This window comes from Hippocampus comes, unplaced genomic scaffold (assembly GCF_001891065.2).
Source record: "Hippocampus comes isolate QL1 unplaced genomic scaffold, H_comes_QL1_v1.1 scaffold17, whole genome shotgun sequence".
NCBI lineage: Eukaryota > Metazoa > Chordata > Actinopteri > Syngnathiformes > Syngnathidae > Hippocampus > Hippocampus comes.
In genome coordinates, this window is record NW_017805002.1 from 3,500,705 (window position 1) to 3,527,258 (window position 26,554).

The window sequence follows — 26,554 nt, forward strand, 5'->3', positions numbered from 1 at the left end:
CGGGCAGGTGTGTAGGGGCAGATGAGCTCAGAGAGATAAGGTGGCGCGAGGTCATTTAAAGATTTGAAAAACTAACCTCATTTTGACGGTGGAATCGAAGATCACAACAGCTAATTCAATGTATCACAGCATTATTTTGTGGAGTGGCATATCCAAATGTATTTTTTAGACCAGGGAAACACTGGTTGGGTACGTGTACCCCTAAAGGTATGCGAGCACATTGCATGGAGTATGTGGAAACGTTGGATAAATTATTTCCATGATGATAAGTAAATATTCTCAGTTATTTCATAAACCGTCAATAAAATGGTATATGTGCACTAAAACCTATTTCCCCGTGGAGACAATAACCTGTGGCACAGCAGCTGCTCCAAAATGACAACAGTCCCATTAAAGCTAATATGACTGAAACAAAAAAGAGCGTAAAATTGATACTGTAGAGCAGGGGCCCCCAACCTTTTTTGCCCCACGGACCGGTTTATGTCAGACAATATTTTCAGGGACCGGCTTTTAAGGTGTGGCGGAAATAATACAACAAAATAATATGGTATGACCTGCATGAAAACTGTGGTGTTTTCGAAATATAATAATAAACACAAGGAGCGTCTAATCTGGCCGCAACACTCCGATCGCTATGGCAATGTTTAATGCCTTCAAAATACGATACAACGCAAATTCGTTAAAGTGCATGAAAATGACGACTCACCACAGCACCGAGCTTGATTTTCTGCAACCAGACGGTCCCATCTCGGGGTAATAGGAGACAATGACACCTCAAGTGTGTGGTTTATGTCCAGTCTACTTCGTAATTTTGTTTTCGTCGCCGTTGCTGCAGAAACCCCCCGCCTCACACAGGTAGGATGTCGGAAATAGCAACAGTGCTATTGTGGCGTCCGCGGACCGGCGGTTGGGGACCACTGCTGTAGAGCAGGGGTGCCCAAACATTTTGGACCAAAGATCTACTTTTCGATCAACCAACCTTCCGGGATCGCCCCTTACCGCGCGCGCATGCGCACACACGCACGCACGCACACCATGATGAGAAACAGCCTGACACGGAGGTATGCATGCACTTTTGCAGCCTGTTAACTATCGTAGCTCACACGTACCGTTTTAAAGTGCTTCCCTGGGCCGTCCTAGATTCCTATTCTTTGCCCGTACCATCGGTGAATTGTACACGAAGCAAACTCTGAATGAGAATAATGACGATAAAAGATATAGCGCAACAGCTCTGATCACAAGCTGCAATTGCAGACTGCTGAGCGCTAACAACTTCCGGTGACGTAATCACGCGCCACCGTAGGTACAAGATTTACCTGCTTTATTTTATTTTTTAAATATTTTTTTGTGAAAATGGGACTGATAGGATGATTAGGGTGCAAAGTACATTAACACAAAAAATATATTACAAACATGTACAATGACACACAAATGGTTGTTTGTTATTTTTTTCTCCTCTGCACTCCTCGGATCGACTTGGGACCTGTCTTAGATCTATCGGTCGATCAGGATCGACGTAATAGGCACCCCTGCTGTAGAGTATATCCGAATATTTTGCTGAATGTTTTGTTTGGGATATTTAACATTTTAAATGCCTGTTTAAAGGAGACTCATTCAAAAGAGCTCATTTTTTTTGGGGTCAATGTTTTGAGACTTTTTATTATGTACTGTTTTTTTCAAGGCAACATTGTTTATTTCTATGCTTCCTAGGAGCCAAATTTGTCTGAGGCGATTGGCCTCAGACAAATTGCTGAAAATGTGTTGGAGTCATGTATGTCAGCGTTCATTAATAGATGAATGCACTTGCAGAATGGGCATCCATTTGTGATAGAGGGAGGACTAACTTCGAAAAACACTCATCTGTAAGCCCCCACGACCTACCCCGTTGATCAAATTATTTTCAGGGGCATCAAACACGGCCTTTCGTCCTGGCATCTGTTGAGCTAGTCGCGACAGACGGTATTCAAACACTTTTGAGCTTCTATTCAGAGGACACTTAATTACACCTGTAAAGATTTTTAATTGGGATCCTGATTTGAAACCAAGATTGACATTCACATTCACACAAAAGACAGCAGCAGCAGCAGCAGTTACAACTAAGCACCTGTTTAGCCTGTCGGCCAACTTGCTGATGCACAAATAAGTAAGTAAATAAATAAAAATGAGATGAGGTCAGACTATTTGCCCTTGGTGTGATTATCTTTGAGCCACCGGCACGCCCTCGGTCAAAGTTAATTTGCCAGAAGTCGCAGTGGTGTGGACGGGATATTCAGATGTGGTTTGGGGCAATGAAGGCACACGGACAATAGGCAATCACGACAGGTGCATGGAGCAGAGATCAGTGTTCCCCCACTCGGGAGAGGAAAACAAATGCTGTCAGAATGGAGAAAGTCTTGAGATAACAACAATACAAAGGAAGAGTAGATCTATATAAACGGGTGAAGGGAGAAAGTCACATATCGTTAGCCTAACCCAGCAGACGTTGGATGTCAACAATATGACATCAAACGCTGATCAAATGGTGATCATAATTTGGTCAAAATTATAAATCAAAATTATATTAATTAATTTGACATTAATTCGCTATATGTCAAACAATTATTTTATTGATGTTATTTTGACATTACTTGCATGTCACAAAACAATAAATAAATGGATGGGAAGATCCTGCACCGTCTTGTAATGCAAACAGAAGGGTCTTTATTTATGTGAATGAATGTCTCACAGGATCGTCATCAGGATGAAAAACTGATGAAGGTCCTACGAGATGGACACGACCTAAATGAAGCTAATTCTGTTTGAAATACTTGACGGTGTACGAGATGTTTTGCATTCCTGCGTGGTTTCCTGCACATCACCTTTAAAATAGCGATTCTACAAAGTGTATTGTCTACAGTGGTGTAATTGTAATCTGGGTGGCATCATCTACGCTTAGTTGTGTTCAAAATTAACTCCCTTATTTTCTGACATGGCATTCTCTCTCAATGATCAAACATACAAAAAAACCAAACATTTTTATTCTCAAAGGAATCATACCAGGATGGATCGAGCGCCACAGCTACGCAGCTATGCTAACAAGTAACTGATGAACTACAGGTGTAAACGACTACACTCTAATATAAACAGCACGAGTGAACAAAAATGCAGAACAGAACAGATTGTCCATCATAGTTCAACATCGCTGTCAGCTACAGCCTGCAGCAGTCTTACAGCCACCACCACCTTTCCGGTCTGGCAATGAGCGCAAATAGGCCACCATCCGGAACGCAATGGCCGCCTCACTGGCTCCAGGCTGTAACTGCTGAATGGAAAAAGAAAAAAAGCTCATTTTGCAAATGTTGAGTATGAGGTCAATTTTTGTCTGGAGGAACTGCAAGCCTTGGAAACGAGTTGTGTGATCACCTTGTGACACTTGATATTGCGGTCCATCACGCTTAAGTGTTAGCTAACTGCTACCTATTAGCATTGGCTAATTACAAAGAACATTTTCACAGACTTTGAGTCAAGTTAAATACGAATAAATTGCACATTATTTGAAATAGTGGTGTTTACTGCAGTTGAGCGTGAACAGGCCTATAAACATTAACGTCAGCTACTATTAGTTGGCTAACTGTGATTAGCATCGCTTAATGTTACGTATTTTGAAACATTGATGCTACAGTCTTTACAATTAAAGGTCAATCTTCACAAGTGTTTGGTCCCGCAACACCGGTGTGCTGACGCACGCGACACATGGCATACCACCAGTGGATGTTAGGGATGATCGCCCATGGTAGGAGGTGGAGGGGAGACTGTGTTGGTAATTAAAAATGAGTCTGCTGTCCGAGGTTATGGACCTGAACCCGTGAACAGGAAGGGAGTTCAAAGAGCTGGACACAGAGGGACGGACTCAGCTGCAAACATCCGAATGAGGAGTTGTGCTGCTGAGCTGAGAAGAGAGCAAAAACGTCGAAAAACCTTCAACAGACAAGAGACTTGAGGACTAAGCAGAATGAAGATAAAGCAAGAGAATGCAAAATGCAGCACTGCAAAGATTTTGTGAAGTAAAATAGCTAGTGGGAAGTGCCATTTATTTAAATATTCACACATAAAATTCAAATCACTGAAGGCAATTCTGGGGGAAGAAAAAAGGGTAGGAGAAAGGGAAATAAGATTAATGTTATGTTCTAAAATGAAAGACATTTGCATTTGGTTTGACTTTTACAGCGGTGAACTCCTTTTTGCTCAAATGAATGAGAATACAGTCAGAGCGTGACTTTACACACAATCTTAAAATCAACCATGATGAAGACAGATGGATGGATAGATGGACAAATGGATGGATGGATGGAAGGATCAATGGATGAATGGCTAACGGTTGGGTATATATGTCGTTTGAGCAGTCATGAATGGATGGACGGTTATGGAGGTGGTAGGGGTGCAACGATATGCGTATTTGTATCGAATCGTTCAATGCGGTCTTCATGGTGCACACTGTATTGAACATGCTATTTTTTCTTTTGAAACAATTGCGCTGCAACCGCCCATTTCCGCAGTTCGACTGGGCTGCAAATTTGTTATGAAATTAGCAAGTGTGGGAATACCGTCAATAGTGCCAGAAGATCCGTCAGCCCCTCACTGACAAACACCCATTTTGCTGGCCAATGAGGAATGACAGGAAACTGTTAAAAGCTAGCGGACTAAGTACCCGATGAAAGTGGGTTTTTATCCGTCACGAGAATCGTCACTAACCGTCCAACGGACCCGATCACTGAGGGACTCCCGTTTCGCTGATGAAAGGCGCGCCGGACCTCGTGTGTATTTGTTCGTGGGGATGAAGACACCGGTGTTGCTTCTAGTGCGTCTTGTTTTTATTTATTTACTTATTTTTTACTTTATTTGGCTATGTGTCTGCTTGTAGCTGGTGCTAGGACTACCTTTGATTGGTTGCCAGGACAACAGCCATCTACACTCCTTATCATCAGCTCACTAGTCAATCAGATGTATTCCATTGTCTTGATTTACTTAGCAATGAAAGTAATTTAGATGTCAACATACAAATGAGATCTTGTATGACTGTTTGTCGTTGGTGAATGAGTTATTGTTTTGAACGGCTCTTTTTGGGGTAAACGATGAAAATCGATTCGCAGCTGTGAGATAGACGATTTGGTTTTTTGTGACAGTATTTGGTAACATTGACGCAATCTCCTTAAATGTACAAAATATAAAGTGCAACTTTAGAAAATAACACTTCTCCAAAGCTTGGGTGTAGAATTTATGAGTGTATATTGTGATTATTTGACTTGTACTGTAACCGATGGAAAAAGTCCTGGAAAAGTCCTGGGAAGTCCTACAAAATAATTTCAAGAAGAGAATGGGAACCTTGATACCAACATTGCCCTGTGAGGTAAGGATGAAGAGACAGGAAGTGTTGCACTTTAACGAATTCAAAAAACAAAAGTTCATCAACTTGTTCATGTTTTGGGTCAATGTGAACTGAACATAGTGTATTAACTATTACTATATATATCTAAGTTAAAAACGTTATTGTATTTTTTTTAAGTGGATGACAATCATAAAAAAAAAGTATTGAAAAAAATATCAATCCATGACACTAAAAGTATTGAATCAAACTAAAACTGTGAATTTAGTGTACTGCATTGTTGCACACCGAGTAGGTAGGTATGGCTAGGTCAGTTGGCCAGTGAACCGATTCTTGATGGATAAGTACACTGAGAAAAGTTTTTGGTGAATTCGCTCAATTCTACTTTGTCAAGTGATTGCCCAAAATAAAATCATCTGGATCCAGATATTTTTTTTTATTTTGTGCATTTAGTTGACCTCCAGCATGCCTCCCATCCTTGTGAAGAGAAGCAGATCAGATCACATCATGCACTTGACGACATAAAATTGAGTAAATTCAACAGAGCGTTTTTTTTTTCAGTCTAGGTCGGCCAGCCAGTGAATGGATAGATTGCCGGATGGATGGATGGATGGATGGATGGATGGATGGATGGATGGATGGATGGATGAATGGATGGGTAGGTTAATCAGTGAAATGACTGACCATTGTATTGTTACTGTAGGTTGGTCATTCAATGTATGGTGATTAAGTGGGTAGGTCAGATCTCAATGGATGGATGTTCAGTCGATATTTTGTGTTGCAAGACCCTTATGACTATATTATGCTAAACTACAAAAGGCATCGGTTATTGACATGGCTCACTTATTTCACACACACGGGTGTGTTCTTTTTCGTTTCGTCACATAACCTTCCAGGAATCATGCATGCCCGAGAACATGCACTCATATGAAAGCTCAATGGGGAAAGCGACAGGTCAGTATGTTGTTCAAGGACACTTTGACAGAGCACGGACAAAGTGTGTGTGTTTGTGTGAGCCCATGCAGCTGTGTGTCCGCAGCCTTGAGATTCCGTGGCTGTAAAACAGCTTAGCATACCACCATGGTGACCCCGTCAGCCTGATGAAGAACAAAGCAGCTCTCTATTTTGCTATCAAGTGTGAACGTATAGCATTGAGGTGGAGATGGGTGAAAGGTCCAGTCCCGTGTGTGTGTGTGTGTGTGTGTGTGTGTGTGTGTGTGTGTGTGTGTGTGTATCAATCCATTTCTATTAAAGCACTTTGGCCTGCCATGAGTTAAAATCACATCAGCGGGAAAGAGATGAGACATAAAGAAAGCTAAAAGGACAGAGAGCGCTAATGAGGACTGGCGCGAATCCCGGTGTCTCCTTCGGACAATCAATAGCACTCTCCTGCTGCAAACATCTTATATAGACCAACGCTGATTCATAAGCGCAACTATATGTATGCAACCAGAGTCATTCATTTTGGGCCTCATTATAAACACGAACTAAATTACTTGTTTTCCATTCATTTTCAGAGGTAAATGTGAATTCCAAACTCCAAACTGTGAGGCAGGCATGCTAGCCACTACTCCACTGTGAGCGGGCGCATTTTCAAGTTGCTGATTCGGGTTGGAATTTTGCTGAAAATTGAAATGATGCTTGACGTTTTTGATGTACAACAGAACACGAACATAATGACTTTTCTTCATACATTGTCATGTCTGTTGAATGTGCGCTCTGGCAAAATTATACAGAAGTAAAACATCATTTCTGCCCTTCAGTTTGAACCTTGGATGTAAACAAGTATTTGCCTACATTTGATGAAACAGCAGTGTTAGACTGATATCAATTCATATTCAACGCCGAAAAAAATTGAATTCTCTGAAACTGAAGAGGACACGTGAAGAAAAACATTTGTTTCATTTTTTTTCCGCTTATTTGTACTGTGCCTGTCACACTTTCTTTGACTGCATTCGTTTTCCACCAAACTAACAGGATACAAAAGGGGGAAAAAAACAAGTTTGTTTTTATAATCTGCTGGGTGAAAAATGCTTTTGCGAGGGAATTTATTTCTATGATACACCTTTTTTCTTTTTTTTGGGGGGGTGGCTCATGAAATAAGACAAGACACATCTTTGAATTCAGCAGGGATAAGAAAACAAGAGGAGTGTCTTCACAAAACAATAAAGTATCTTGATGCATTTACACATTTATCCAAACTAGATTACAGCATACCGCCACGGTTTAAGCAGAAGGTTTGTCAGTGTCTTTCACAGACTGCGCATGCATTCTAATGAGGATGCAATTTGTCCTGACCGACAATAAATAAGAGTCCAGCTCTACTGGGGCTCGGTACTGAGGGGGCAGTATATCCTTGATATCATTATATTGTACCTCGTTGCCCAGCTCCCTTTGTCTGTACGGCTGCGCTAATCACCGGGGTTACAATCAAACAATTGATTTAACATGCAGGTGGGGAGGCGGCGCTAACAACCGTGTCTCAGCTGTCAGCCGCAAGACTGAATCCATCAGCTTCACCTGGTCACTGGAGGAAAAAGGTACAGCGCCGGAATGGCAATCAAAACAACGGTGGCCCGTCACTGATGCCAACAGACACCTCATTTAGAAGACTACGACGCACAGGGGAGACGATCCCATCAAGCATCTCAACACCGGACCACCATTACAAATCTCCTGTTATGTGGCGGGTCAAATTAACCCGTCTTAAAGTTTGACAGTGACACGAGCACCCAAGAAAGTGGGAGAAATATCTTATTTAACCACTCTACGTTAAAGTAGCATATGCACATTTTTCAATATTCACAAAATAATTACTGGTACATTCAACAAAATTAAGTCAAAAAATGTAGTGGGTCAAGTTGACCCATCTCAAAGTTTTACAGGGACACAACGGGCTAAAAGGGAGACGCATTTGGCTCATTAAACTTATTAATAATAGGTACACATTACAAATATTGACAAAAGAAATATTTTTTTCAAAAAATGCTGACATCAAACATGTAATGCATCAGACTGACCCAAGACGAAAGTAGAAAGAAACACATGGACTCAACTCAAGGCAGGAATGTCTTATTTCAATTTTCTTTTCTTTTTTTTTGGCTTAATAGTAGAAGCTTATTTTCCAAAACTCAAAAAACAAATTCAATTTCATCAAGAATTGTGATGGTTTGGTTGATGTCTTGCAGCAGGTCAGACTAGCCTATGATCATTGTTGGTGTATCAAAGAAACAAATCAAATAGGAGGGTGGATAAGCCTGGTTCCATTTTGGGAACCTAACTTTGAGGCTTAACCATTCATGCATCCATTTTCTGATCTGCTTATCCTCACAAGGGTCGCGGGGCGTGCCTATCCCAGCTGTCTTCGGGCAGTCGGTGAGGGACACCCTGAACCGGTTGCCAGCCAATCGCAGGGCACACAGAGACGAACAACCGTTTGCGCTCACACTTACACCAAGGGACAATTTAGAGTGTTCCATTAACCTGCCATGCATGTTTCTGGAATGTGGGAGGAATTGGAGTACCCGGAGAAAACCCACGCAGGCAATGAGGAGAACATGCAAACTCCACATGGGAAGCAGCAAAAATATTTCAATCAGCAGCAAGTCACATTCATCCAGAAACATTTTTGATGTACCCATGAAACAAAATCTAACTGCTCACCTACTGCCAATACATCAAATCAGAAACTTGAGGCACCACGAGCAGTATTTTCATCACACCATCCTATATTTTTGAATAATATGATTGAATCCTCAATGTGGGAAACGGAAAGGGGCTGCTACTTAGCATTAAATACAACAGACACCCTGTCAAAGGCAGCGGTGAAAACCACCCGTAATGACATTCAAGTGACAGATGACAACCAAGCCTGCGCGGTAAATATGACCACAAGGGAAATCAGAAAACATCAATACAGCAGGAGAATCCATGTTGGGGGACGGGGGGTTGGAATGACGAAAAGATGAAGAAACGGCAAAACCCAGCACTTTCATGTTAACTCGCAGGAATTGGTATTCTTTTGACAAGACTACATTCAGATCTCCGACATAAAATTAGAAGCTGAAGACGAGGCGAAAGTGAGGCTTGAATATCAATAAGCCTGTTACGTAACATGCCACGAGAAGACCACACTTACATTGTTCTGTTTTATCACTGCATAAAGACACGACAGAGATGCTGAGTCATGCACATCCACACAACAAAAGGGCAAGAAGACTCTCACTTCTTTGCTCTGCGTTTTAATGAACGACACATACACACGCACACATTCACAAAGCAACTCATTATCATCTTTGGAATCTAAAGCAGGAGCTGTTTGAATATACACTTGCAAAACTTGTACCGAATCTGTATACGGTAGACTCACTATTCACAAAGTATAGGGACAAGGCCGGCACATTAAAAAAAAGAAAATCCACATGTAACTGACGGTCAATATAAGTATCCTGCTTAAAAAAAAATAAAGTGAACACTTAAACAGCACAATGTAATTCCACGTATCCCCTTTATTTTTTGGAGCAGTTTATACTGGAGAAACAATATATAAAGATTTATAGATTTGTTTATCAACCCCCAACAACCTTGAAAAAAATTTGATAAAACCCCAATAAGCATTTTCCATGAGCCCCCACCAAAAAAAAAAAAAAAAACCCCTTTTTGAAACCATAAAAAATATTGACAAAAATGTGATAAAACCCTAAAGAGCATTTTCCATGAGCCCCCACCAAAAAAATAAATAAAAAATAACCTCTTTGAAACCATAAAAAATATTGACAAAAAATGTGATAAAACCCCAATAAGCATTTTCCATGAGCCTCTACAACAAAAAAAAAAAAGAAAAAAAATGTCAGTCGTTACATGTCGGTAAACAGTTGCTGTCAGGACAGTGGTGAGGGCAAGACTTAACAACTGGCATGCTGGCATGTACAGTAGAACGCCCAATGACATGACAAAGAATAAGTGAAAAGCCTCCGTGTGAAAATGAACAGGCTAAGGAAGCAAACTTGTTCATCCTCTGAGGCATGCGATAATTGCTTTGGCACTGCAACAGCCAGATATAGCGTGAATTCTCAATGCAGTTACACAGAGCACACCAAAAAATTGGCCTTTTGCAAGCAGAAGTACATCAAAACATAAAATACCCAGCACAGCAGACATAAATCCAGGAGGTCCAGGACTCCTATGAAATTCCAATGATTCATACAGTTTGCTCCACATTTCAGTAATTCACTTAGGTTCAAAGGCGCTATGCTGATCACAGCTCATAAAAAAGTATATTCTTCAGCTAAAAGCCTCCCAGTGATACTAAAAGAACCACAACAGTGGGAGTTCAAAACGCGGGGGAGAATATCAGTCGGTATTAAATAATGCGGACAGGTGAAACAATTCAAGAAACACTCCAAAGAAAGACATAATCAAGTCGTTCGCCAATGGTGCCTGCTGAGAAACAATGCGGTAAATTAGGCCTTAATTGAAATCAAGTATTCAGAAAAGACTAATTTTCGAGGCTGTCAACCTGTTGAGCCGACAAAAAAAGAGGTGGGGTGCTCCTACCTATGCTTGATGAATATTGGCAGAGGGGGAAGAAAGGCTCTCTGACATCTTTTCATCCTTTCATGCACTTCAAAATTCTAATAAAGTAAAGCAGGGGTGCCCAAGTTCGGTCCTGGAGAGTCGCTATCCAGCCTGTTTTCGATGTCTCTGTCCTGCAACACACCTCATTTAAATGATCAGCTCTTCAGCAAACTTTGCAGAAGCCTGATAATGATGCTGGTCCAGGTGTGTTGGAGCAGGCAGACATCAAAAACAGGCTCTCAAGGACCGGACTTGGGCAACCTTGATACAAAGTAATGTAAAAACCGGAACACATGTTTGATGACAATCAAACAAACCACTATTCCCGATTAATGAATTGATACTCAGGATGAAATATTGATACTTGAACTAAATCATCTCAAACTGCTTCAAACAACAAAGCGTGTCCCGGGAAAGTGGTTAGGACTGCACGACTGTCCGTGTTTTATGTTATGTGTTGTGTTTATTATTTTACTTTATGTTAACTGTTTTGTTAAGCGCTTTGTTACAGCTGACGCTGTTGTGAAAGCGCTATATAAATCAGCATGTATTGTATTGTATTGTAAATATGTTACCACGCTACAGTGATGATAAGAATTATTAAAGTCTAAACATACAGGATCTAATGTAAATCATACTCTAAAGTGATATTGTTCTAATACAGTCAAGTTGTCTATGGCGATGTTCAAAATTACCGGATGATCAAATGAGAAAAAACATAATCCTATTGTTAGCTGTCCTTCACTTAACACGTTTGATTACTGATATGGGTTTGGACGATATCGTTCTGTATTTTACTTGATATCGCCCATGACAAATATTAAGGACCCTATTTTTGTGCCGGCGTGGAATTTTCTTTCTTTTGGTATTTTGTTGGATCGGCGCAGGTGGAGGAGGGCGTTTGCGCCATTGTGGAAAGGAGCGCAGTCAACTACTAGCTAATCAAAGCGGGTCTCAGTTCATTCCCTTTAAATTGAGCAGAGAGAGAGGCGTGCGGCGTACGAGCCGGAAAGACGTCCTGGAGTCCATGCAAGACATCAGTACGTGCCAAGTGGGTTTATAGCACATGGGACAGCAAGATCTCGACTTGCGGATGATCTAATGTTGGCCGCTATGGATGGGCACTTGGAAACCACCATTCACCCCTTTACGGGCATTCAAGTGGTTTTATATTTTATACAAAGTAGTCATTCAATTTGAAAAGTTGACATGTCCAAATATTATGTTGGATTGATCCCTGTGAATTCTGCCTTCCAACACCATTGGTTGCTCACATTTTCGGGTTGTGTACCTTTCATGAGGGTGCATACATGACAGCTGGAAGTGGACGAGAGAATGCAAGCAGCCAGAAAAGCACACAAAACAAAACAACATATCAAAATTAACAATGGATTAAACTAGCCAATATTAAAAGCATGATACGTTGAGGTGATACCATTTTCCCCCTGAACTGTTATCCAAATGTAACTCCTCGTGATTCATCCACAAGTAAAAAAAACCTCCAGAAATTGCCAATTGCAAAAACATTTTAGAGTATCAATGCAGATCTCTTATTTATTGTTTTTTTTTTTTTATTATCCCTCCGAGAGAAACAAAAGCGAGTCGCTTCACCTTGTGAGAGACTAAAATAAAAGTTGAGGATTGTCACTCATCAGATTGGCTATCCTCAAAGATTGCTAGTTGGCAAATCAAATTTTTTTTTCTTGTTTCAGCTGCTAAGGATGATCTTTAGGGAGGTGGAATTTAAAATCAGATGAGTCGGCTCTCCTGTCCTGGCGAGCATACGCGCTTTCGATGAACCATTCATCCGCCTTGCCCTAATGTCGGAGCCCCGCCACTGACTGATTAATTCCCGTGGCCTTACAAGTGAGCAGCCACTACAACACAAGGACAAGTGCGTTGTCTGGGCTCTTAAAAGGCAGTAATAGATGTTCACAGAACTACCCCGGTGTGTTTCTCTTTTTATTCACATGCAATTTTCTCCTCCTAATAGCGTGAGACGCTGCCAAAGCATTTGTCACTATCTCATTTTCTACATTGCGAGGATGAGTACACTCGCAGGCATGTTAGTTTGCCTCTGATTTACTGGAGGTACTCGAATCTCTCTTGACTGTTACCATCCTCGTGGTGGTCTAACAAGGCCAACACCGATGAAAAATAGTTTTGAATCATTTAGTGCTCATCCGACAACGATGATGTCAAGAGAGGAAAAAAAAAAAAAACCTAGCTGCTACAAAACAACAAATCATGAAAGCAGCGATGAAGGGGCCACATCATGCTTTTCATTGTCAATCTTCAAAATGTTTATTGAACTTTGACACCATACTCTTCTAAAATTAGATGGCGGGAAAAATACGGCTTGTCTTCCATCTGTTTGTGATAATGTCTTGCATTTGGGGCTTTTTTGGGGGCAAATTCCCAATTTGTCTAAGTACGGAATTTGCCGGAAATTCAAACCAAAATGGCTGACTTCCTTTTCATTTTCTTTTTTGTGCATCCAGCAAAATTTGTATTGATCAGTGGGGGATAATTTTTGTTATTTTTCCACAGGGTCAGTTTTGCAGAGGCACATTTGAGACCTATAAAATACATTCACCAGGATGCACGCGCTTGGAATAATTGGTGCGTTACCAGGTATCATAACAACCAGAGAGCTGTCTAAAGGTCAAAAACAAGCAATTTTCTCACCTTTCAAGACCATAAATATGGAGAAATATCTGTCTCCGCTGTGACGTTTACATTTATCAACGTTTCCATCGTTTGCTGCCAGCAAAATACATATTCGTCAAGTATGTTTTCAAAGTGTAAGCGTGGGAGAGTGTCTCGACTAGCTTCTCGGTGAAGTAGTAAACCGCTGTAATGACTAACACAACCATGCAGATGGTGGCATTGCATCACTTTGGATTCCAGATAAGCACAGCTTTTAAGTAGAAGTCGCGTCGGATATGCATAAGCAAAATGCTAATATGTTGGAAGTCTGAAAAGTGTAAACACCTCTTCCTCAAACAGATTCTGTACCGGTATATGTTTGGTATGTACAGAATGTTTATTGCGGTCGAAGTAGTATAAAGTGTGTGTCACAAGTGTGATTAAAAAAAATGACCCAGTATACCTGGAGTGAATGATGAACACCATGTAAATAAAAAGCCACTGATGTTCAACCTGAGCCAGACAGTGTGTCAGCGTCACTCTTGGCATGTTTCTAAATTGTTTATCTGGTCGTAAATTATTTACCAATAAAAAGCCCTTTTTATGTCTTGTTTTTGTTCTTTATAATATGAGGTGTCACAAAAGCAAAGAATACAAGCGTCAAAGTCCAAATGCCAAAAATCGCTGTTCCTTTTCACTAAAAGTTAGTTTCTCTACTTTTTGGTCAGAAATCTTCAGTTTGGGTCATTTTTCCATGTTCTCCTGCAGGAGTTTTTGTGATGAAAGAAGTGACTACACTTTATTTCTGTAACTTTGCTGCTGAATTGTGACAGACAGAATTATTCTGTGGTTCTTGAAAGAAATACTCCAAAATGGCTGAACTCAACTTAACTGTATTTATAGAGCACTTTAAAACAACCACTGCTGTATACAAAGTGCTGTTCATGGAGCAGAAATAATTCATACAACCACAAACATCCATCCATCCATTTCCTTATCCGCTTATCCTCACAAGGGTCGCTGGGCATGCTAGAGCCTATCCCAGCTGTCTTCGGGCAGTAGGCGGGGGACACCCTGAACTGGTTGACAGCCAATCGCAGGGCATACATAGACAAACAACCATCCACGCTCACACTCACAATTGAGAGTGTTCCATTAACCTGCCATGCATGTTTCTGGGATGGGGGAGGAAACCAGAGTACCTGGACAAACCCATGGTATCGAACCCTGCACCTCTGCACTGTGAGACGCACTAACCAGTCGACCACCAGGCCGCCTCAACCACAAACAACAAAACGATACATTTACAAAGACAGTTGAAAGCACACAAAGAGTAAAACTAAAAATCAAATCTCATGCTGAGTCAAAAGCTAAATAACTAAAATGACTTTTAAGACAAGTTTTAAAGATGGGCAGCAAAGGGGCTTGCTGAATGGTCAGTGGGAGGTCATTTCAAAGAGAGCGACCATCAACGGAAAAAGCTCGATACCCTCTAAGCCTTTGCTGAGTTCTCGGTCCCTGTTATTGTGTCTGGTCCGCAGACCTGAGGCACCAGGCACGAGTGTATAGGCGGAGGAGCTCAGAGAAGTAAGGTGGGGTGAGGCCATTTAAAATTTAAAAACAAAAAATGGGATTTTTAAAAGAATTCTAAAATGTATAGGGAGCCAGCGAAAGGATGCCAGCGTAGGAGTGATGTGCTCCCTCTTATGAGTACCAGTCAAGAGGCAAGCAGCAGCATTCTGGACCAACTGGAGATGCTTAATGGAGAACTGGCTGACTCCAAAGTAAAGTGGATTACAGTAATCCAGCCGGGATATGACGAAGGCATGAATTACTGTTTCAAAGTGCTCTTGAGAAAGGAGAGGTTTTACTTTAGCCACCTGCCTAAGATGAAAGAAACTGGATTTAACAATGGCACCAATTTAAAATCACTGTCCAGTTTAAGACCCAAGATCGAGACTGTTAGTTTCAGATAAGGAACCAGGGGGCCCAAATCCGCAGGATGGGATGTACAAGGGCCACTTGGACCAAACACCTTCACTTCTGTCTTCTTTTCATTGAAATTCAAGAAATCTAGCACCTTCCAGGTCTTGATTTCCTCCAGACAGAATTAAAGTGGCCTCAATGAGAAAGCGTCTTTTTCTTCTCATAGCGACATAGATCTGTTATGCCGTCCACCGATATGTTTTACATGTAGAAACACATTTCAAATACAAATTCAACAAAGTGAAGATAGACAGTCTTTGTTTTTTTGTTTTTTTTACATTGGCCTTGGCAGTTGAAGTGATTCCAGTGATTTGTGCATGTTTGGTGAGTGCAGCTGAGCTGTGGCTCCCAGCCAGTAGGACATCACTAACGAGCATGTTCTTGAAAGGCTTTTCAAAGCACGATCGATAGGCCACCACGCCGGGCCCGGCTAGGCACGCGTCGGCCTCAAACCACAGAGCGGCAGCTCCCCTGCCCACCACTCTTTTCATCTTGACACGCTCGCATAGCGCTTACAGTACCTGTCATGTCTGCTCCTAAACGGCTGCCATCGCTGCATGCCAAGTGCATTGCCGCATTCTTCATCTTTCAGCTCGTGCAGCTTTGACTAATTGATAGCGAGACAGCACGGTAGAACACAAAGGCCTGGAAGGAAGTGTAATAGTTTGTTACTTACCATAGTTGAGAAGAAGGAAGTTACTTTATCCAGATTTTTCTTTAAATGATGTAATTAAACATATAGTATGTTGCTTGTGGCTCACAGAAGCATATCTCTGGGAGCTAAACAACCAAAATTATGTTACAGTGGAACCCTGGTATTCATGGGAGATAGGAACCGGCTGAAAAGCCGTGAATAAATGACACCAGTTGAAATGCATTGGAAAAATAAAAACATCAACACCCCCTCCCCCCTAAAAAAAAAAAAACAATCTTCCAAAAAACAGAAATCGTTTTCCATGAAAAACAGGCGATGGGTAAAAAATGAATAATATTGATTTTCTTTGTGGCGGCCCAGCGCTCAAGTGGTTCGCGCATCGACCACACGGTGCAGAGGTACCGAGGTTTGATTCCAGCTCCAGCCTTCCTGTGTGGAGTTTGCATGTTCTCCCCGTGCCTGCGTGGGTTTTCCCCGGGTACTCCGGTTTCCTCCCACATTCCAAAAACATGGGTGGCAGGCTGATTGAACACTTAAAATTGTCCCTAGGTGTGAGGGTGAGCGTGGATGGTTGTTCGTTTCTGTGTGCCCTGCGATTGGCTGGCAACCGTTTCAGGGTGTCCCCTCCCTCCTGCCCAAATACGGCTGGGTTAGGCTCCAGCACGCCCCCAACCCTTGTGAGGATATAGCGGTTCAGAAAATGGATGAATGGATGGAATTTCTTTGTTTTTTAAATCCATAAATATGTGAATCATCGGGTGCCAAACCATGAGTACACTGCAAATCTGCTGGGGTTAATACAACACCTAAGTTGTTAATTTTAGCACCGGCAAAGAGTCGGCATCCAACACTACTCGGTTTTAAATTAGCATAAAAGTGTGAAATGTTCAACACCCAATATTGCGCTCGTTTGAGAAATGGTTGGAGAAAGAGTCATGGAGAAGTTCTTTGAATGGTTGTTGAGGTCAACAAATGTCCCTCACACAGACATTACGTGCATGAAAAAAAGACTGATCCATTATTGCTTCGGTTTACCCGAGAAATGACCTGGAAGTACATAAAAAAAATGCATTATGATATAGTATTTATAGTACATGCGCAAAAAAATGATATGATATCGTTATATAGCTATATGGCAATCATTGCGAGGCGATGCAAAGTTTAGTTGTTTTTTTTTCCTTCCATGTTACTTCACCTACCACCGGATGATGGCTCGGTTAGCCTCCAAACACTCCCGGAACACGAGTGAGGGACAATCTTATAAGACATAAGACAGTTGGGTGTTTGACGTCCTTGGTTGGTAAGGGCCAATATCGGGACAAAAACAGCCCGATTGCCTTTATGTGTGTATCCGGCCTTAAGATTAACACTAATGAGTGAGAACTTCAGCCATTACGGAAGGGCATGGTTTCAATCTATAATGCACACCAATCACGGGTGAATTCAGGAGACACCACATTTTAACAACGTATCACTGTCACATGCGTGACTACACTGGCTATTACGGAGTGGTGTCAATACATCACCGAAATGTTACTGTCTTCCAACTTTTAATGCAGGTATATTTGCAGTGCAGTCCACTGTTTACATTTTCATTGATCAGCCACGCTGCAACAATTGCCAGGTTCTTGGGGGTTCGGTGTCTAGTTTCATTTTGCAGAAAATGCATCACATGATTCATTCATAAAATCTAAAATACTTTTGTATGTCATCATGCTCAAGCTCATATATCGTTTTACCCAACTGCAGAGATTCCAAAAAATCTCTTTGGGGCGAGAATTATTATTATTATTTCTTTTTTTTGGTACAAGCATAATTCCAAATAATATTTTGCTCAACTGCACAGAATTGGGGACAGGCTAGAGCATGTATTTGAGATTTGACTTTGCATTTTTTGCTGCAATTAAATTTTCTGTTGTCTTGTAGAATGTTTTTAAGTCCATCCAAAGACGTTTTACTGGTTGAACTATTTGCTTTTGCTTCCACACAGAGAAGCCCATAACACTGTATACCATTCATAAAAATATTCGTTTTTTTCAAATCCTGTTAAAATACACCTTAATTCTTGAAACACCATTATGGACTACAGTTTACAGATGCCACCTACTGTCTGCCTTGGGGGTGGGAAACGAGACCACTATTTGAGGAGTGGTGCTTTTTTTTCTTTGTGTAATTAATACTGTATATGTGTGGCATTTGCTCAAGTGGAGGTAATACAGGGATTTCAGAGTAGCATCCCCTCTCTTAGATTATGTGCAGATCTTCCATTTCCTATAGTGCTTGTTCTCATTAAGGTCAAAGCTGACGTACAGCCTATCACTGACTTTGGGCGAGAGATAGGATAGACCCTGGATTGGTCATCTGTCACTCGGAGAGCACATCTATAAACGACCACTTACATTCACATCTAAGAGCAATTCAGTGTTTGGTGTGCCGAATGTGCACGTTTTTAGAAAAACAACTCAAGCACAGAACATATAAAGGATATAAACAAGGTTCTGAAAATGAGATTTGAATCACAAACCTCAGAACTGTGAGGCAGAAGGCCGAAGCACTTTTCCATCCTGCTGCCGGTGCAGATCATCATTTAGACTCATCTTAAGGTTTTTTCATGATTATTTTGCAGCTCCCCATCGGAGGCTGTGTGTATTTATAGGATTGTTTCACAACATCTGAGAGCATTTGGAGAATTCTTGGGAAGTCGTCAGTAAACAACACTTTCCTCTTCACACTTGCACTTTCAGGAATCATATATTCGTCACAATCTCCTGCCCCCTAAAACAATTCTGTCGTCCGTTTTCAAGTCCTAACAGACACGTATGAGCGCTCGCCAGTAATCAGAGTACCGTATTTTCCACACTAAAAGGCGCATTGGATTATGAGGTGCACCTTCAATGAATGGCCTATTTTATCATTTTATTCATACATTGGACGCACCGCGTTATAAGACGCAATCTACAATGCATCCAATAGATGGAGCTACGCTCAAGGAAATGCCAACATAACGATCAGATGTCAGGAAAACTTATTTAATAAAGCGGCGACACAGTTCACTTAACCAACAGCAAGTTATAACATTGACTCATTAACGATGATTTTTCTTGCCGCTGCTTTATTTCCGTGTTCAACTGCGTAACCGATCGCCTTAAGTCTGAACTCTGCGTTGTAAGCATGTCTCTAGCAAGGACCCATTTTGGGGTTGAAATATTACCGTAATGACCATACACAAGGCGCATCGGCTTTTAAGACGCGCTGTGAGCTTTTAAGAAAATGGAAGGCTTTTAGGTGAGCCTTTTAGTGCGGAAAATACGGTACGTATGGGAAGCTACTCTGTATCAGGTACTTTCCGAACTAATCCGACTCTTTTCTGTCGGGGCTGATAGTTCATGATGAGGGAAATAAGTGAAATCAAAGCACAGCCTGTGAAATGCTGGCCTCCATCTTTTGCCACCGCGCTCCATCACTTCCTCGGGAATGGAGTGCAGTGACGACTTGTCCACATTTGGACCATAAAGTCAACGACCAAGGCGGAGCATCGAGTTTATGAGAATGGAGCGTGGGATAAAATGTAATAGGTGGAACTGCTGGAGTTCGCTGGAAATTACCTTTTTTTTCTTGTTTTTAACTCAGGTTTGTCCAAGGCCTGTTAAAAAGAGGGGCAGGGACAGGTCGCAGTGGCTTTTAATGGTGTCCTGAGGCGACTTGCAATTCAACAAGGATTGCAGACCAAAAAGACTGGGTAATAACCTCGAATAAACTGACTAAAAATGAGCATAAACTATGCCAGTGTTTCCCAACCAAAGTGCATATTTTTCAAAAGAAAAATCCCACAGTACACTACCAAACACAAATGTCAAACAAAGTAGATATTCTGAACAAACTATGGCGTGTGCTTGTGGTAGGACTTGAAGCTATCACAATACGTCATAGACATAGATGAACAAAGATAAATGAGTGTGAAAATAACAAAATGTATCTTTTGTGAGCTTCCTTTTTTTGTTTATCATCTCTCTAAGTGAGTCGTTTAGAATTTGGGGTCTCTAGTAGTGTCTGCTCACTAGAGTCGCAACCCCATAGCTCTGACCCCTCTGCCTTGGAGATGAGGTGAGCAGTGGCTCATTTTCCTTGAGCCAGCATTTATCAGCTAGGCCAAACAAACTTGGGTGAACTGTACTACAAATCTTGATCTGTAGGGTGTTTAGAATTAACACTGATCTGATCGATTGGTTCGATATTGATCGATATTTTACAATCGCTGTTCGAATGTAAAGTCATAATTTGCACGGTCTATCAATGACATCCGTGGTCGGATCCGCATTACAGTAGAGACATTACAGTGAACACAACCTTGTTCACGTCGGGGTCATTCTGGGCTCTATTTTTAGCCATATATAGGTAGAGAGAGCGAGAGAGAGAGAGAGAGAGAGAGATTACAGTAGAGACATTACAGTGAACACAACCTTGTTCACGTCGGGGTCATTCTGGGCTCTATTTTTAGCCGTATATAGGTAGAGAGAGAGAGAGAGAGAGAGAGAGAGAGAGAGAGAGAGAGAGAGAGAGAGAGAGAGAGAGAGAGAGAAAGATCATTTTTTGAACAGCCTGTCATATAGTCTATCAATAATGACTTAATAAGTTTTGAACATATTACCTTTCAAGAGCATAGTGCAAAGGAATGAAGCTATAGTGGCCATTTTGAAAAGAGGCCGGCCTTGAATCTCCTCCTGGTGCTCAGCTCTAACCAAGCATGGCCCATTAACAGCACTACAATTGACTAACTTTAAAAGAGGCTTCTCTAATTGGAAGATAAAGGAAGGCTTTTAGTGTGTAAGACCCAATTACTGCCATGCTGTTAGCACCTCTCCGCTGATTGCATTCATTAGCCGGAATCGCTACCATCCCCTCTCCTTTGGTTTCTGTCAAAATACCCTCTCCAAAAAAAAAAAAACACCTTTTTTCCAGCCTGTTCCAGAATAGCTGGAAGTAACTCATAAAGAGTCGAGGGCTAATGGGTTTAAATTTGAGTTGCGATTAGAGACTCGGCGCTGGGATAACAGCTGCCGGCGGATTCGCTCTCTAATACCGTTTGCGTCCGACGCGACACAATGAAACACAGAGCAATAATACAGTAAGTACGGTGGAGCATGCCTGAAACCACAATAATGACATGCAGAGTAAACATACTTTATCGCATAAAGTTGTGGTTCACCTCATTTCAGTAATAATTGTGACATTGGGACAAAAACAATGCCGGCAGCTGTTGTAGTGAGCTAACCAGCTGACATATTAGAAAGCATACAAGCTGGCTGATTAAAAGCAACCACTCTACAAAGCACCTACAGAATAAACCTACCCAATTACGGTACTGTATTGGCCCGAATATAAGACGGCCCTGATTATAAGACGACTCCCTCTTTTTCAAGACTCGAGTTTGAAAAAAGACTTTTTGAACACCAAATACATTTTTATACAGAAAATAATTACAGTGCATCTGAAACAAATGATTATAACAATATATTTGAGAGAAAAAGCATGTTATTTTGCCTCATTCAAATCTAAAGTGCAATCACATTCGTAAATGAATGGCTTCTGGTTTTTGAAATGTAAATTACATCATAACTTCTCCTCAGCTGCCGGTTAACCTGGCCGATCTTCGACCCACTTTTCTCCAGATTGTCACTACGTTTATTATTATTATTTTCTTCTCTTTTCATTCTTACCGCTATTTTTTTTATTTTTCTTCTTTGTGCTACCGCTATTTTTATTCGAATCTCCTCCTCGATCCCCCAAATTGGGTGATGTTTCTGTTTCTGTAAGGTCAGGCACGAAGTACCCGTGTGTGCACTACGAGTGCCCTGAATTTGATGCAATTGCGGGATGTCGCTAGGACTGGCTGGGAAAAGTGTATTTCCATCCCCCAATGGCTCACAAAGGAACAACCCCCACTACCCTACAAAATACCTTCCATCCGTCCATTATTGAGACGCTTATCCTCACGAGGGTCACGGGCGTGCTGGACCCTATCCCAGCAGTCTTCGAGCACCTCAAAAATAACCCCCTCTATTTTACAGTCTGCTATTGTGTGAATGTAAAATGGCTGCCTTATCCTGGCACTTCAGAACACAGATCCCGTTGACGTATTGCAACAACAGAATACGGCACCCTCCGGTGGCATTAATGGCTAAGACATCTTTAGTGACATAGAATGACCATTTGTAAAAATAATAACAATAATAATAACAATAAAAATAAAACGAAAAAAAGGAACTGTTACAACACATGTGCATGCACATTATGCATTTGTGTTTGTTTTCATAGAAATGGCATATTGAGCAATAAACAAAAATCCTATGTATCCAACAACACTTATAGGTCTAAAAATCAGAAAATATCATATGGGACACAAAACGGTAAAGCCGTTTAGGTGTAAAGAGTGTGAAAGATATTAATGTCTGTTTTTTTTTTCTTCGCAACATCGGTGTCTAATGAATGATAACAGCTCCCATTAATTCAAATATTCATATCAGAAGAGTGTAATTGATTTTCCAAATGAAATTGTGTGGGTTTTATTGTTATTGAAAAAAATTAAGTGAAAATGATTCATAAATGTGTGTGTGGAGGCGGGGGGAATTAATTACTTATGGTTTTCCTGTAGTCAGACTGAAGTCCATTGAAACTAAGTGTGTGGAAAGAAGCATTAGCATTCTCCCCATGTCCCCTCTCACTTGGTTTCAGAAGCGCACACAAAAAGCATCCAAGGCCACACACGACCACTCCGCACTCATCTATACAGCTGCCATTCACACGCCAATCGCGCTGGACATTTGACGGTTTTCTAATCTAGGGAGCTGCCACAGCGAGACGGGGGGCAGGAGGGTGGGGGGCGAATCACTTCTGTCAACCCCCACAGCACATCTCAAGCAGCATCCACGTCTCCGTCTCAATCTCCGTCCGTCATCGTCTTCGTCGTGTCGCCCACCCGGTCACATCACCACCGACACTGCGCAAATATCGTGCCCATGCGGTGCGGGGAAACTTGCTTGGTATAAAATGGCACGCTGAAACTGAGTGGGGCCTCTGTGCCGAACCGGTTGCATGAAACCACCACTCATGCATTCACCTCGCCTTATACAGTATGACACAAATTAGCACGCGACAAAATAATCAAAGAACACACACACACACACACACAAAAAAGCGCAAAAAACAAACCAAAAATACGAACCTCAACAGCAAATAACAAAATCACAAAAAAAAAAAAAAACTAAACACAACAGTAAAATAAAAATCAAAAACAACAAACAAATCAGAAAACAAACCAGTAATTGCAACAGCAATTCCAGCAAATCCAAAATTTTATTTTTTATATATCTATATATATATAGATATATATATATATACACTAAAAGGAACAGTGAGATTTGTTGTGATTCACCAAGTGTAGAGAACTGCACCTATAATGATTTAAAAAATATTTTTTGCCAGATTGATGTATACGGGTAAGAATTAAGGATCATGAATGCAATGATCAAGATTCCACTTTGTTATGTTTGTATAGTGTCAAGATGATTTCTGGGCAAAACTGAACTTTCACATGCTTCTACACACCATTTCAAATTCCTGAAATAACCGGAAGCCTCAAAGAACACAACAACTCGTCTACTGGTAGTTGCTTTTAAAGAAGATCAAGCACATGATGTTGGATCCTGTCATTAATTTGGGCTCTGGAGAATCTTTATTTTCAGGCGTTAACACGTTAAAATGAATAAGAGGGGGAAACAGCTCAATGACATTTGCATATGAAAGCAAAAAAAAAAAAAACAAGAGACAAAAGCCCAATGTAGCACAAAGTCTGGCTCGAGAGTAAGCCATTAGGGTTCATACACACTTTCACAAAGCCTCCACCAAAAGCAAATATGGAAATACTGCACTGAATTTCAAATGAGAGCTTATACACAGTTGCGTGCTATTAATAAGACCGCCCAGCCCTTGCGTATATGAGTGCGTGTGCGCGTGCACATGCGTGTGTGTATGCGTGTGTGTGTGTGTGTGTGTGTGTGTGTGTGTGTGTGTGTGTGTGTATGTGTGTGTGTGTGTGTGTGTGTGTGTGTACCTCAATATCAACCTGACAAGACACAATTTGCAGGAGCATCCAAGACCCGTGCTGCCTAATGACTTGTATTTAAAACTAGACCAGTTCACGACCTGCAAACGCCTCTGCTGCATTCGTTCCTTCTTTTCTGTCCCAATGCATCACGCAGCCTCGCCGGGAAATGTTTTCCTCCTGTCAACATTTCACTCTCTGCCATCTCAGTCTAAACAAGCTTGAATGCTGTTTTCTTTTTTTCAAATACTTGCGCCGCGCACACACACACACACACACACACGCACGCACGCACGCACGCACGCACGCACGCACGCACGCACGCACACACACAATTGCAGTTCAGTGGGAAAAAAAGCAGTTTGTCAAATTTGAACACCCAAAAGATTACAATTCGTTGTTTCCCCAGATCGATTGGTTAGCATGTTGGCCTCACAGTGCACAGGTGCAGTGTTCGAGTCCAGCTACCTCCTTCCTGTGTGGAGTTTGCATGTTCTCCACGTGCCTGCGTGGGTTTTCTCCGGGTACGCCGGTTTCCTCCCACATTCCAAAAACATGCGTGGCAGGTTAATGGAGCACTCAAAATTGTTCCTAGGTGTGAGTGTGAGCGCGGATGGTTGTTCGTCTCTGTGTACCGTGCGATTGGCTGGCAACCAGTTCAGGTTGTCCCCGCCTACTGCCCGAAGACAGCTGTGTTAGGCTCCAGCCCCCCAGGCGACCCTTGTGAGGATAAAGTGGATCGGAAAATGGATAAATGATGAATGGATGTTACTCTAGGGGAAAAAAATGCAAAAAAATGCAAAAAAAAAAAAACCTACAAATGCCGTAAATGCCCCCCTCCACCCCCCCAAAAAAGACGACATGTCTAAACATGGCAAACTCAGTGCTTTGCCAATAAAGTAGATCAGGCTACATGGGATTAGATACTAATGTCGTGGTGAAGCAGCATGAGGTTCCTTGTCCAAGGCTATTTTTGTAAGGTGTCATGGCCACGTTCTGTTAGGAGACAGAGGCGTTCCGAGTTTTCCTGCTGCGCACATGTTTGGCATCACCATTGTTGGGACTATTTAACTATTGTAGCTCACAAGTACCGTTTTAAAGTGCTTCCCTCGGCCCTCTAGATTCCTATTCTTTTCCCGTGCCCTCGGTGAATTGTGCACGAAACAAACTCAGAATGAGAATAATGATAACGATAAAAGATATAGCACAACAGCTCTGATCATAAGCTGCAATTGCAGACTGCTGAGTGCTCACAACTTCCGGTGACGCAGGTCACACGCCACCGTCGGTTCAAGATTTAACTGCTTTATTTTATTTTTTTTAATACTTTTTGTGAAAATTAGACTGATAGGATGATTAGAGTGCAGTGTACATTAACACAAAAAATATATTACTAACATGCACTAAGACACAAAAATGTTTTGTTTTGTTTTTTTCCTCCTCTACAACCCTCGCGATCGACGTAATGGGCACCCCTGATCGAGATGCTCTCTTATTACTCTCATTCTGTTTTTGACACTCACCTTGGTTTGTTTTCTTTGTTTTTTTGGCTCTTGCCTTTGATTATGTTCTCTTTTATTCGAGTAAGTAGTTCTTGGTGGGTTTCAATGTATCCACGGTTTGTTTTCCACGCGGTTTGGTCTGTCTTGTACTTTTCTTCCAAGCTATTTTTATTCATGTTTTTTTCTTGCCTTATGCAAGCGCTTTTTGTTTTCTTTGCATGATTCCTGGCTTGTTGTCCAGCGTCATTATTTCTTTGTCGGCTTTGCACCAATTTTTTTTGTCAATAAATATTTTTGTTCCTCAACCTTCCTGAGTCTTCATTTGTAGGGTCCGATTCTGTCCAGAACCATGTGGACCCCCCAACATATGCGCTGTTCCAAGTAACTTAAAAAAAAATAATAAAATTGTCATCTCAAGGTGACAAATTTGCATCCACTTTGCTTTGATTAAGAATTACCCAAATAAGCACACTCTTATGTTAGCTGAGCCATTACTGACAAGTCCATGTGAAGACTCTCACTTGATTTCAAAGTCATAAAGAGGTGAATACTTTTGTTGTAATTTGGTCGTTTTAGCGTATGGTACTTGTCCTTATCGAGGTCTGGGGTGGCGCTAGAGCCAATCCCGGCTGATTTGGCAAGAGGTGGGGTACACCCTGGGCAGGGCACATATAGACAAACAAGCACGCTCAAGTCACACCCGTGGACGATTTAGAATCTTC

The 26,554-nt window shown here is 41.5% G+C and overlaps 1 protein-coding gene across 2 annotated transcripts in view; it reads right to left on the reverse strand.

The window, feature by feature from the left end:
- The window catches only part of tafa3a (TAFA chemokine like family member 3a), a 111,512-nt gene that overhangs the window by 16,114 nt on the left and 68,844 nt on the right, over positions 1 to 26,554 (reverse strand). The window lies entirely within an intron of this gene.